Raw genomic sequence first — 13,553 nt, forward strand, 5'->3', positions numbered from 1 at the left:
GTCAAAATGATACAGTCCAACAAGCCCATATCTCCGAATAGTGCCAGTGAGCCTGTGGAATTATTTTATTTTTATTCAAACTACCACAGTCCACTCTCTGACCCTCCTTAGAGCCTTATCATAATGCAAAATTCACTGAGTCCCATTTCAAAAGTCCCCATAGACTATAGCAACCTTAAACTTGTTTAAAGGTCCAAAGTTCAAAGTCTCTTCTCGTATTCTTATAATCTCTTAACTATAATCCCCTGTAAAATCAAAATCAAAAGGCAAATCATATACTTCCAACATGTAATTGTAAGAGAAATATATTACAGATCCAAAAAGGAGCATAGTGATAAAACACTGGACTAAAGTAAGACCAAAAAGTAGCTGGAGAAACACCAAACCCTACATCTCTATTTATGATGTTAAAACATTCTTCAGATCTGCTACTCCTTTCATCTTTGTTAGGTGCAACACACTTCTTTCTCTTGGGCTGGCTGTACTTCCTGTTAGCAGCTTTCCTTGGCAGTTATGCCAAAGCTCTAGCATCTCCAGTATCCTGAGTTCTCCATGGCAACCTGCCTGACTTCAGTGGCTTTTAGAGAAGAGGAAGATTCTACACCCCTTTCCTTCTACCATTGATTCTAAAGCCAGAACCATGTGGACAAACCTGTCAAGTTTGGGCTGAAATCTGCCCCCCTCTTTCAATTGCATTGTCATCAGCTTTCTGTTTCCAAGAGTTTCCTTCATTGTCTAAGCTTAGCTATCCTGAACCTGGATCTGTAGACCAGACTGTCCACAAACTCAGAGATCTCCTTTGTCTGCTTCAGGTACTTTGGGATTAAAGGTGTGCTTCACTACACCTGTCTGTAAACTGTTCTTAATTCCCTTTTACAAGTTTGAATCATAGCTGGGTAGAATCTTGTCCCATTCCCTTTATTTCATTTAATAACAGGATTCTCTTTATTTGGTTTATCTCCTAGATCTAAGAGCCATTTCACTTCCTGGTATCCTTTTTCTTTTCAAATTGTGTGTGTGTGATCTACATTATAATATTTTCATATGACATTTTAAAAGATATTTAGTATTATTTCTCCTCATATATCATCATAACACATAATTCCTCACCTTATTGCTGAAGATACCTCATACTTGAGTCACAGAACATGAAGATATCAACCTGGTACTCACAATCTTCATTCCTGTTGAGTAACTTTCATGGTGCTGGAAAGTGATATTCCCAATACATAAGAATAAAAGTAATGATCAGTTTTACTCAGCTGTGAACCCTGTGAGGTTCACTAATAGCTGCCCTGACAAGACAGTCCTATCAGAGTTATACTGGTACAGATTTAATGGGAGTAACCAATAACATTCTAATTGGACTTAATGTCTTTTCCAGAAAATGAAACTCATACCTGCGACGGTCACAGGGGTCTATAACTTTTGGCAAAGCATGTCATAGGCTAGGAACAACTTACTACTCATAATCTGCTAAATGTATATAGTACAGCTTGCACAAGTACACACTCAAGCCATCTCAAACCCCAACATGGAGTGGGAAGGTGTACATGAAGTCCCACCCCATCAGAGAAGCTAGTGGCAAAAGATAGCTTCTGAGAGAGAAAAGGAGTCCATTTTCTTTAAGAATGAAGTGGTCATTGGGTTAACCAAGCTCCAGTGAAGGCCACATAGAAAATGCAAATAAAATCAGATGAGACTAAAAAGAAAATAAAAAGAAGATATAATGTTGGATAAGGAAGGGCAAATACATGTTGGAAAAAGAGCTTAGCATGATCAAAATTGCATGAAATTCACAAGAAACATGTAAACGTGTGTATATGTGTGTGTGTTTGTGTGTCTGTGTGTGTGTGTGTGTGTGTGTGTGTGTGTGTGTGTGTGTGTGTTTATTTAAAAAATAATAGGTCCCCTGAGATCCTTGCTGTATAGGAGAGTAGTTGAATGTATCTTGTAGGATCGAGAATCAATGAAAGATTTTCTTCTTTTTTTTTTTTTTATTAACGAGTATTTCTTATATACATTTCAAGTGTTATTCCCTTTCCCGGTTTCCGGGCAAACATCCCCTTCCCCCCTCCCTTTCCTTATGGGTGTTCCCCTCCCAACCCTCCCCCCATTGCCGCCCTCCCCCCATAGTCTAGTTCACTGGGGGTTCAGTCTTAGCAGGACCCAGGGCTTCCCCTTCCACTGGTGCTCTTACTAGGATATTCATTGCTACCTATGGGGTCAGAGTCCAGGGTCAGTCCATGTATAGTCTTTAGGTAGTGGCTTAGTCCCTGGAAGCTCTGGTTGCTTGACATTGTTGTACTTTTGGGGTCTCGAGCCCCTTCAAGCTCTTCCAGTTCTTTCTCTGATTCCTTCAACGGGGGCCTATTCTCAGTTCAGTGGTTTGCTGCTGGCATTCGCCTCTGTATTTGCTGTATTCTGGCTGTGTCTCTCAGGAGCGATCTACATCCGGTTCCTGTAGGCCTGCACTTCTTTGCTTCGTCCATCTTCTCTAATTGGGTGGCTGTATATGTATGGGTCATATGTGGGGCAGGCTCTGAATGGGTGTTCCTTCAGTCTCTGTTTTAATCTTTGCCTCTCCCTTCCCTGCCAAGGGTATTCTTTTTCCTCATTTAAAGAAGGAGTGAAGCATTCACATTTTGATCATCCGTCTTGAGTTTCGTTGTTCTAGGGATCTAGGGTAATTCAAGCATTTGGACTAATAGCCACTTATCAATGAGTGCATACCATGTATGTCTTTCTGTGAATGGGTTAGCTCACTCAGGATGATATTTTCTAGTTCCAACCATTTGCCTACGAATTTCATAAACTCGTTGTTTTTGATAGCTGAGTAATATTCCATTGTGTAGATGTACCACATTTTCTGAATCCATTCCTCTGTTGAAGGGCATCTGGGTTCTTTCCAGTTTCTGGCTATTATAAATAAGGCTGCGATGAACATAGTGGAGCACGTGTCTCTTTTGTATGTTGAGGAATCTATGGCAAAGGTACACATGCTTAGTTTTTAAACAGACACATAATTTAAAAAAGCAAAGATGCAAGTTTAGAATACTTATTAAGGGAACACTGTAATAATTCACTTTTAGTGACATCTCTTCTTTCAGTGAATTCAAGAAATTATAGCATTTTGAGGATTGAGAAACGCATAATAAGTTTTATATTATCAATAACCATATTATCACAAATTCTATGTACTAAAACAATGCATATCAGTTCCAAATTCTATAGATGAGTTGTCCATGCTGGACTTATGTTCTAGAATTCTAAAATCAAGAAGCCAGAAAAAATATACTCTAAAGACTTAGCTCAGCAAGCATTAATTTACCAACCCATATGGTGTGACAAGATGCTGGTCTTTGGATGGAGATACACTAAAGGCCATACCCTCTGTTGTGTGTTTCAGAGACTCTTTTCCTCCTATTGGATTCAGTGTTAAACTTTAATATGATAGCTTACTACATTTTACTTTGTTATGTTTGATTGTTATCTCTTAAAAGCTGTTTTTTTCTTTAATTTTATTTTTCTTGGATATTTTATGTATTTATATTTCACATATTATCCCCTTTTCCCACTCTCCCATACCCCCTCCCCCTCCCCTGCTTTATGAGGATGCTCCCACTCCCACCCATCCACTCCCACCTCAATACCCTGGCATTTCCCTACATTGGAGAAACGAGCCTTCGCAGGACCAAGGGCTTTTTCTCCTATTGATGCTGGACAATGCCATCCTCTGCTACATATGTAGCTGGAGCCATGGGTCCCTCCATGTGTACTCATTGGTTTGTGGTTTAGTCCCTGGGAGCTCTGGTGGAGTCTGGTTGGTTGATATTGTTGTTCTTCCTATGGGGTTGCAAATCCCTTCAGCTCTTTCAGTCTTTTCTCTAACTCCTCCATTGGGGCCCCCTTGTTCAGTCCAGTGGTTAGCTGCAAGCATCCTAAATTTATCAGTAAGGTTCTGACAAAGCATCTCAGGAGACACTCATATATTCTCCTGTCAGCACGTACTTCTGGCCATCAGCAATAGTACCTGGGTTTGGTGGCTGCATATGGAATGGATCCCCAGATTGGGTAGTTTCTGGATGACCTTTTCTTTATTATGTTAGAATGAGGTGTTTGATTTTCATTGGGAATGAGCCCAATTAGATGAGCCAAAGGGGACTTTTGATTGCTAGATTGATTAGTTTTGATAGGTAGACCTTGATAGTCAGCCTAATGAGGAAGAAGTGGCCAAATAAGAGCTAGACTTTGGTGGCCAACTTTAGGAATGTAATCTTACCTGTTTGAGGAAGGCAGAAGAAAGGGGAGGAAAGGGCGACCATGCCAGAGCCATACAAGCTTGTTTGCTAGCTTCTTTGGTTGCATTTTTTGTATTTCGAAAACACAAGAAAAATACTTGATTCCCATAGGAATTTGCACATGCTTGTGAACATGCAGCCGTGACTGCGGTATTCTGGAATTAGAAGCCTGCGGAATATGGAGTGCTGGTAAATTAGATATTTCCCTCTCTTCTAAACTATGGCATACTTCTGTTTTATCCTCTGATCTTCAGAATATCCTTCATTTTAATGAGACTCGAGTGAGAATGCTTGAGGCCTCAATTACATCCATTTGTAATAAGCCTCAGTCTGTGATAAAAATTTGCATACTAGTGTAATAAGATCTTAGAATGCAATGGCAAGCAGTTCACAAATTACAAATCAAGAGGATGAGCTACCCTGGAAACGCATAATGGATAAAGGTGACAAGCCTGGAATTCTTGGGGGGTTGATATGACCTGGATCTCAACTCCTCTCTCTCTGTTACAACACCACTGGAAGCAATATTACAACCTATTCCATATGTATGTAGACTTAAAACATCGTCTGGCACTGAGGTTTCCTAAACTCAGTCAGGTTCCTTTGACTGCCATATGTCCTCCCAGAGTCTTCAAAGAGCGGTTCCCCTGTGTTTCTTATTGCTTTTGAGTATTGACCTCTCTCTCAAACATCTTCCTTATCTATTTCTATAATTATAACACTATATTCAGTTTTATTAATCATAACTTTTTGAGTTCCAGGGCCCAAAACCCACTCCTATCAGCTTCATCCAAAGAAATTTTTGTAGTTAAATAGAACTTTTCAAAGACAAATATATTCTGGGCAGAATTTGAGAGTTCAAAATATGCTATCAAATTTTCAATTCTTTCCATCATGTTTTTGTCTCCTGTAGTTTGGTTTCTATGTGAGTCAAAAGTGACTGGGAAATGTTGCAAGTGAGGCTTGATTTTCAGGCTGAACTATGACTTCATACCTAGTGCAAAGGTAGTGAGGGCAATTTGTCAGACTATTTTTTGTACACCAAACCCAAGACACAAACTTAACAAACCTAACCATCTCATGGAATTCAGAAATATGGAACCTTTAAAATTAAGTGGTGTGTGTGTGTGTGTGTGTGTGTGTGTGTGTGTGTGTGTGTATGAGTTTGTGCTAGGAAACACTTGGTAAACAACAGGACTAGATAACTTCAAAAGAAAATTTTGTACTTTAAACTTAAAAACACTTTGGGAATAAATGCATTGTGTTCATTTTATTTGTTAAATGAAAGTAAAGGCACCAAGTTGTCTTGGAAGTGACTGAAAGGAGTTTGGAGCTATTCATTGTTTGGCTGGAAATGTTAAATAGTCAGGGCTTAATGAGCTATTGTAGGGGCTTAAATGATAAGACCGGGAATAACAGAGATGAAGACTTGATTGTAATGAGAATGCTGCTGCTTCTTTTTTCCAGGGAGTAGTTTTGAGAGTTCTGTAAAGAGTGTATTGGAATCATTGAATATTTTGAATAATCTGCCACAGCTTGGTAATGTGTAAGAATGTTCCATATGGTACAAAATATGAAGATATGGAGGGACCATGAAAACAACCACGTGTTTGGCAACATGGGAGAGAGAGTGGCACAGAGTGCATTGATGACGGCCTAACCTCAGTTGTAGTAGAAGCAGCCCCATACTGAAGGGGTAAAGAAGAGAAATTGAGGCCTGGCATTGCATGGCAGGGTTGAGGTCCATGGAGAAACCCTAGGAGAGGCCACTGGTGAAGCTTCCACCCAGTTGCAGTAGGGACCTCGGCAACTTGGAGATGTCAGTCCCATAGGATGACTTTCAAATATAGACATGGAAAGGAGTTGGCCTGAACCTATGGAATAAGCTATGTTTCCTGTGAATGGCAGAGCCAGAGAAGTGAGATCCCAAGCCCTTTCTTGGATGAATCCCCGACACTGGACTCTGAGTTATTTATACTTGTAGATGTCAGGTTTTCTTTCATTTGATATGACTGGGCCCAGGTTATTCCCTCTGGAATAAGAAAGTATCTAATTTATTTGATTTTACAGGAGCTCACTGTTGAAAGACTTTGAGTTTCAAACAAGTCTTGGTGTTTTAGAGAAATGTTGTCATTTTAGAGAGAATTTGGATATTTTAAAGACTGGATATTGTAGAGAGGCTTTTGACTTTTAAAGAGATTTTAAATATTTTAAACAGATCAAATTCTAAACGTATTTGAGGTTATTTTTTAAATCTGTAGGACTAATACGTTAGGATGTTTTATATTGTGATATAAATATAAACATCACATTCAGGAACTAAGAAATAAATAGTTATAATTTTATAGTGATATATTTACGTGTCAAGTTCACAACCCATCATTCGTGCTTATTAGTTTCATGTCAAGTTACAGTCACTTGAGAAGAGAGAACTTCATCTGAGAAAATACCCCTATAAGATGTCCACTACAGAAGCCCTTAGACCATTTTCTTAATTAATGTTTGATGTTTGTGGGAAGAGCCCACTAGGGGAGGCAATACCTTTGGAAAGGTAGTACTAGATAGTATAAGAAAACAGGTTTAATAACCCATGCAGTACAAAGCCAGAAGCAGCAATCCTGTTTCTCACAGCCTACAGATTCTGATCTTGAGCTCCTGCTCTGACTTCCTTGGATAATGGAAACCGAGTAAGCTAATGTAAACCCTTCTTTTCCCATAATGCTTTTGTCAATGATGTTTTAACAAAGCAATAGAAATACTGAGGCAAATTCAGTGACCAAAAAGAGGAAATTGAAAAAAAAATGACTTGGAAAAATAAAGATTTACAATGATAAATTAATTGAGCCTAATAAACCAACATCAGTTATTAACATTTATTCAAATACCAATGTTTTCCTTTTATAGCCTTTTTGTTGTTTATAGTCAATACTCAGAAACCATATTATATTTGTTCAACCTGAGTCTTAAGTCAGGAGAAAAACTATGGCTTAAAGTTAGTCTACGGCAATTTTTCAGTATCTTCCTTATGTGATCTGGACATTTTGCGGCACTTTTTACTTGATAGTTTCTGGAAAACTTCCCAGTTTAAATTTTATTTTATTTTTAGTGTAATCAAACTTAAGTTTTTACTTAATCTTGTTTTGTGTTTGGGGAAGGGTTATTATAACAAGAAATCTTAAAAGAAAGGAAAGGAAGAGGAAACAAAGAAAGAAACAAAGACAGAAAAACTTGGATAGGCTTTCTGAAGTTGGGAGAAGACAAACCTTGTGTGCTGATAAGAACTACTTAGTTATTAGAGAATGGGTATACCAATGATCTGAGAGAGGGCAAAATGCTTTTGAACAGACAAGAGGAAATAGGATTATAACAGAGGGGAGATCTTGCTTTTGGATGAATATAGAATGTTCATTCACAGAGAAAGAAGGCTGGCAGAATACATGAATACGAAGCATGGAAGAATTCATAAGAAGAGATTTGAGTGTTATTTGTTTGTTTTTTGTGTATAAGTGAGAGATTATTTCAGTTTGAGAAGCTTTAAACAATCTATCTATATCTTTTCAGAGTTTCCATGTATTTCAGTGTTCCAGGTCTGACCTAACTGAATCTTCTGCTGAGAGTCTTACACCCCAGTACTTCTGATGTCAACAAGTACTAAGGACTTCTCAGAAGAGTATATATTCTATATGAATTCTCCCCCAAAATTGATATATTAAGGCATTAATTCCCAAATGCAGCAATATTCAAGGGTGGAGATTTTGGAAAAAGGTTGAATTGTATAGGAAGGGGTCTGAAATCATTAACAAATTTATCCATAAATGCATTTATAACTTAGTGGAACTATTAAAATGTCATGGATGTTAGTAGGTTAAGCTTTGGTGGAGGGAGTAGTCACTGAGGGAATGTACTAGAAAGGAGAATTTTGTTCCAAGCCCCTTTCTTCCTGGCTGTAATATGACGAGTTCTGCTACACCATATCAGTCATGTTGTTCCATTTGCAAGCAGTGGAGCCAGTAGCTCTAAAAAGATAAACCAGAAGGGACCCGGTCTACAGCTCCCTGCACCCAAATCCTGTGGGAGGGAGAGCTAAACCTTCAGAGGGGCAGACATGCCTGGGTGGCCAGAAGAGACTACACTCTGCCCACATTTCTGACTCCAGAGGAATACACCTAGTGCCATCTGGGCCCCCAGGAAAAGGCAGCACAGGCCCTCCTGGTTGCCGCCCTCATGGAGAGCACAAAAGCAGCGCTCCCAGGAGCAGGACCCAGGTAAGACCAACTTTTCTGCTCCAAGTGACCTGCCAAGTGGACTCAGGACACACAGAGGCAAAATTCCTCTTGGACCGGACACTTCGTTTTTTAGCTGGAGCCCCAACCTCGCTGATCCCTGCCCACAGCTCCCCGCTCCCAAACCCCATGGGAGAGAGAGCACACCACCCAGAAAGGTGGGCACTCTCGAGACTGCAGAGCAGGGGAGACCACCAATACTGCCCACACCCCAGGCCCAAGAGGAAACTGTATTGGTCCTCTGGGAACTGGAAGATAGGGGCACTCAAGCTGCCGGTCTCCCGCATTCTGGACCCTGCACAGACCTGAAGGGACCAGGTCAACAGCTCCCTCCAAACAAATCCTATGGGAGGGAAAGCTAAACCTTCAGAGTGGCAGACACGCCTGAGAAGCCAGAAGAAGACTACACTCTGCCCACACTTCTGACTCCAGAGGAAAACACCTAATTCCATGATGGACCCCAGGGCACAGGGGCCCCCAGGAAAAGGCTGTGCAGGCCCTCCTGGTTGCCGCCCTCACAGAGAGCTCTAAAGCAGCCCCCCAGGAGCAACTTCAGCTGCGGGACCACAATTAAGACCAACTTTTCTGCTCCAAGCGACCTGCCTGGTAAACCCAGGTCACACACCAACAGGAACAGCTGAAGGCCAGTAGACAGGAAAGACTACACGCCGAAAGCAGAACACTTTGTTCCCATAACTGGCTGAAAGAAAACAAGAAAACAGGTCAACAGCTCTCCTGACACACAGGCCTATAGAACAGTTTAGCCACTGTCAGAAATAGCAGGACAAGGTAAAACCAGAGACAACCTGATGGTCAGAGGCAAGCACAGGAACCCAATCAACAGAAACCAAGACTATATGGCATCATCGGAGCCCAATTCTCCCACCAAAGCAAACACTGAATATCCAAACACAACAGAAAAGCAAGATCTAGATTTAAAATCACATTTGATCATGATGCTGGAGGACTTCAAGAAAGACATGAAGAACTCCCTTAGAGAAATGCAAGAAAACATAAATAAACAAGTAGAAGCCTATAGAGAGGAATCACAAAAATCCCTTAAAGAATTCAAGGAAAACACAATCAAACAGGTGAAGGAATTAAAAAATGGAAATAGAAGCAATAAAGAAAGCACAAAGGGAAACAAACCTGGATATAGAAAAACAAAGGAAGAGACAAGGAGCTGCAGATACAAGCATCACCAACAGAATACAAGAGATAGAAGAGAGTATCTCAGGAGCAGAAGATTCCATAGAAATCATCCACACAACTGTCAAAGATATTGTAAAACTTTACAAACTGGTCCAAAACATACAGGAAATCCAGGACTCAATGAGGAGATCAAACCTAAGGATAATAGGTATAGAAGAGAGTGAAGACCACAGCTCAAAGGACCAGTAAATATCTTCAACAAAATCATAGAAGAAAACTTCCCTAACCTAAAGAAAGAGATACCCATAAGCACACAAGAAGCCTACAGAACTCCAAATAGATTGGACCAGAAAAGAAACTCCTCCTGTCACATAATAGTCAAAACACCAAATGCACAAAACAAAGAATATTAAAAGCAGTAAGGGAAAAAGGTCAAATAACATATAAAGGCAGACCTATCAGAATCACACCAGACTTCTCAACAGAGACTATGAAAGCCAGAAGATCCTGGACAGATGTCATACAGACCCTAAGAGAACACAAATGCCAACACAGGTTACTGTATCCTGCAAAACTCTCAATTAACATAGATGGAGAAACCAAGATATTCCATGACAAAACCAAATTTACACAATAACTTTTTACAAATCCAGCCCTACAAAGGATAATAAATGGTAAAGCCCATCATAAGGAGGCAAGCTACACCCTAGGAAAAGCAAAAAACTAATTGTCTTGGCAACAAAAACAAAGAGAAGAAAAGCACACAAACATAACCTCACATCCAAATACGAACATAACAGGAAGCAACAATCACTGTTCCTTGATGTCTCTCAACATCAATGGACTCAATTCCCCAATAAAAAGACATAGATTAATAAACTGTATACACCCTGCATTCTGCTGTCTACAGGAAACACACCTCAGAGACAAAGACAGACACTATCTCAGAGTGAAAGGCTGGAAAACAACTTTCCAAGCAAATGGTCAGAAGAAGCAAGCTGGAGTAGCCATTCTAATATCGAATAAAATCGATTTTCTACCAAAAGTCACTAAAAAAGATAAGGAAGGACACTATATTCATCAAAGGAAAAATCCACCAAGATGAACTCTCAATCCTAAATATCTATGCTCCAAATACAAGGGCACCTACATACATAAAAGAAACCTTACTAAAGCTCAAAGCACACATTGCACCTCACACAATAATAGTAGGAGATTTCAACACCCCACTCTCATCAATGGACAGATCGTGGAAACAGAAATGAAACAGAGACATAGACAGACTAACAGAAGTCATGAATCAAATGGACTTACAGATATTTATAGACCATTCTATCCTAAAACAAAAGGATATACCTTCTTCTCAGCTCCTCATGGTACTTTCTCCAAAATTGACCATATAATCAGTCATAAAACAGGCCTCAACAGATACAGGAAGATAGGAATAACCCCATGAATCCTATCAGAAAAACACAGGCTAAAGCTGGTCATCAATAGCACTAAGGAAAGATTGCCCACATATATATGGGAGTTAAACAATGCTCTAATCACTGATAACCTGGTCAAAGAAGAAATAAAGAAAGAAATTAAAGACTTCTCAGAGGTCTGAGTGCCTGTGGAAAGAAACAGGTGAGATCATATATCAGCAGCTTGACAGCACAAAGCTCTAGAACAAAATGAAGCAAATACACCCAGGAGGAGTAGAAGGCAGAAAATAATCAAACTCAGAGCTGAAATCGACCACATAGAAACAAAAAGGACTATACAAAGCTTCAACAGAACCAAAAGCTGGTTCTTTGAGAAAATCAACAAGATAGATAAACCCTTAGCCAGACTAACCAGAGGACTGTGTCCAAATTAACAAAATCAGAAATGAAAAGGGAAACATAACAACAGAGTAAGAGGAATACAAAAAATCTTCAGATCCTACTACAAAAGCCTATATTCAATAAAACTTGAAAAACTGCAGGAAATGGACAATTTCCTAGGCAGATACCAGGTACCAAAGTTAAATCAGGAACAGATAAACCATGTAGAAAAACCTCATAACTCGTAAAGAAATAGAAGCAGCCATTAAAATTCTCCCAACCAAAAAGAGCCCAGATCCAGATGGGTTCATTGCAGAATTCTATCAGACCATCATAGAAGAACTCATACCATTACTATCCAAACTATTCCACAAAATTGAAACAGATGGAGCACTACCGAATTCCTTCTATGAAGCCACAATTACTCTTATACCTAAACCACACAAAGACCCAACAAAAAAGAGAACTTCAGACCCAATTCCCTAATGAATATTGAGACAAAAATACTCAATAAAATTCTTGCAAACTGAATCCAAGATCACATCAAAACTATCATAAACCATGATCAAGTAGGCTTCATCCTAGGCATGCAGGTATGGCTTAATATACAGAAAACCATCAATGTAATCAACTATGTAAAGAAACTGAAAGATAAAAACCACATGATCATTTCATTAGATGCTGAGAAATAATTGACAAAATTCAAAACCCCTTCATGACAAAGGCCTAGAAAGAATAGGAATTCAAGGCCAATACCTAAACATAGTAAAAGCCATGTACAGCAAACCAGAAGCTAACATGAAACTAAATGGAGAGAAACTTGAAGCAATCCCACTAAAATCAGGGACTAGACAAGGCTGCCTACTCTCTCCCTACTTATTCAATATAGTTCTTGAAGTTCTAGCCAGAGGAATCAGACAACAAAAGGAGATCAAAGGGATACAGGTTGGAAAAGAAGAAGTCAAAATACACCATTTACAGGTGATATGATAGTATATTTATGTGACCCCAAAATTTCCAACCAAGAACGACTAAACCTGATAAACACCTTCAGCAAAGTGGCTGGGTATAAAATTAGCTCAAATAAATCAGTAGCCTTCCTCTATACAAAAGAGAAACAAGACAAGAAAGAAATTAGGGAAACAATACCCTTCATAATAGTGGCAAATATTATAAAATACCTTCGTGTGACTTTAACCAAGCAAGTGAAAGAGCTGTATTATAAGAACTTCAAGCCTCTGAGGAAAGAAATTGAAGGAGATCTCAGAAGATGTAAAGATCTCCCATGGTCATGGATTGGGAGGATTAATATAGTAAAAATGGCCATTTTACCAAAAGCGATCTACAGATTCAATGCAATCCCCACCAAAATACCAATCCATTTCTTCAAAGAGTTAGACAGAACAATCTGCAAATTCATCTGGAATAACAAAAAACTCAGGATAGCTAAAACTATCCTCAACAATAAAAGGACTTCAGGGGGAATCACTATCCCTGAACTCAAGCAGTATTACAGAGCAATCGTGATAAAAACTGCATGGTATTGGTACAGAGACAGACAGATAGACCAGTGGAACAGAACTGAAGACCCAGAAATGAACCCACACACCTATGGGCACTTGATTTTTGACAAAGGAGCCAAAACCATCAAATGGAAAAGAGATAGCATTTTCAGCAAATGGTGCTGGTTCAACTGGAGGTCAACATGTAGAAAAATGCAGATCGATCCGTGCTTATCACCCTGTACAAAGCTTAAGTCCAAGTGGATCAAGGACCTCCACATCAAACCAGATACACTCAAACTAATAGAAGAAAAACTAGGGCAACATCTCGAACACATGGGCACTGGAAAAAATTTCCTGAACAAAACACCAATGGCTTATGCTCTAAGATCAAGAATCGACAAATGGGATCTCCTAAACCTGCAAAGCTTCTGTAAGGCAAAGGACACTGTGGTTAGGACAAAACGGCAACCAACAGATTTGGAAAAGATCTTTACCAATCCTACA

The sequence above is a fragment of the Rattus norvegicus genome, chromosome 5 (genome assembly GCF_036323735.1).
Source record: "Rattus norvegicus strain BN/NHsdMcwi chromosome 5, GRCr8, whole genome shotgun sequence".
Lineage (NCBI taxonomy): Eukaryota > Metazoa > Chordata > Mammalia > Rodentia > Muridae > Rattus > Rattus norvegicus.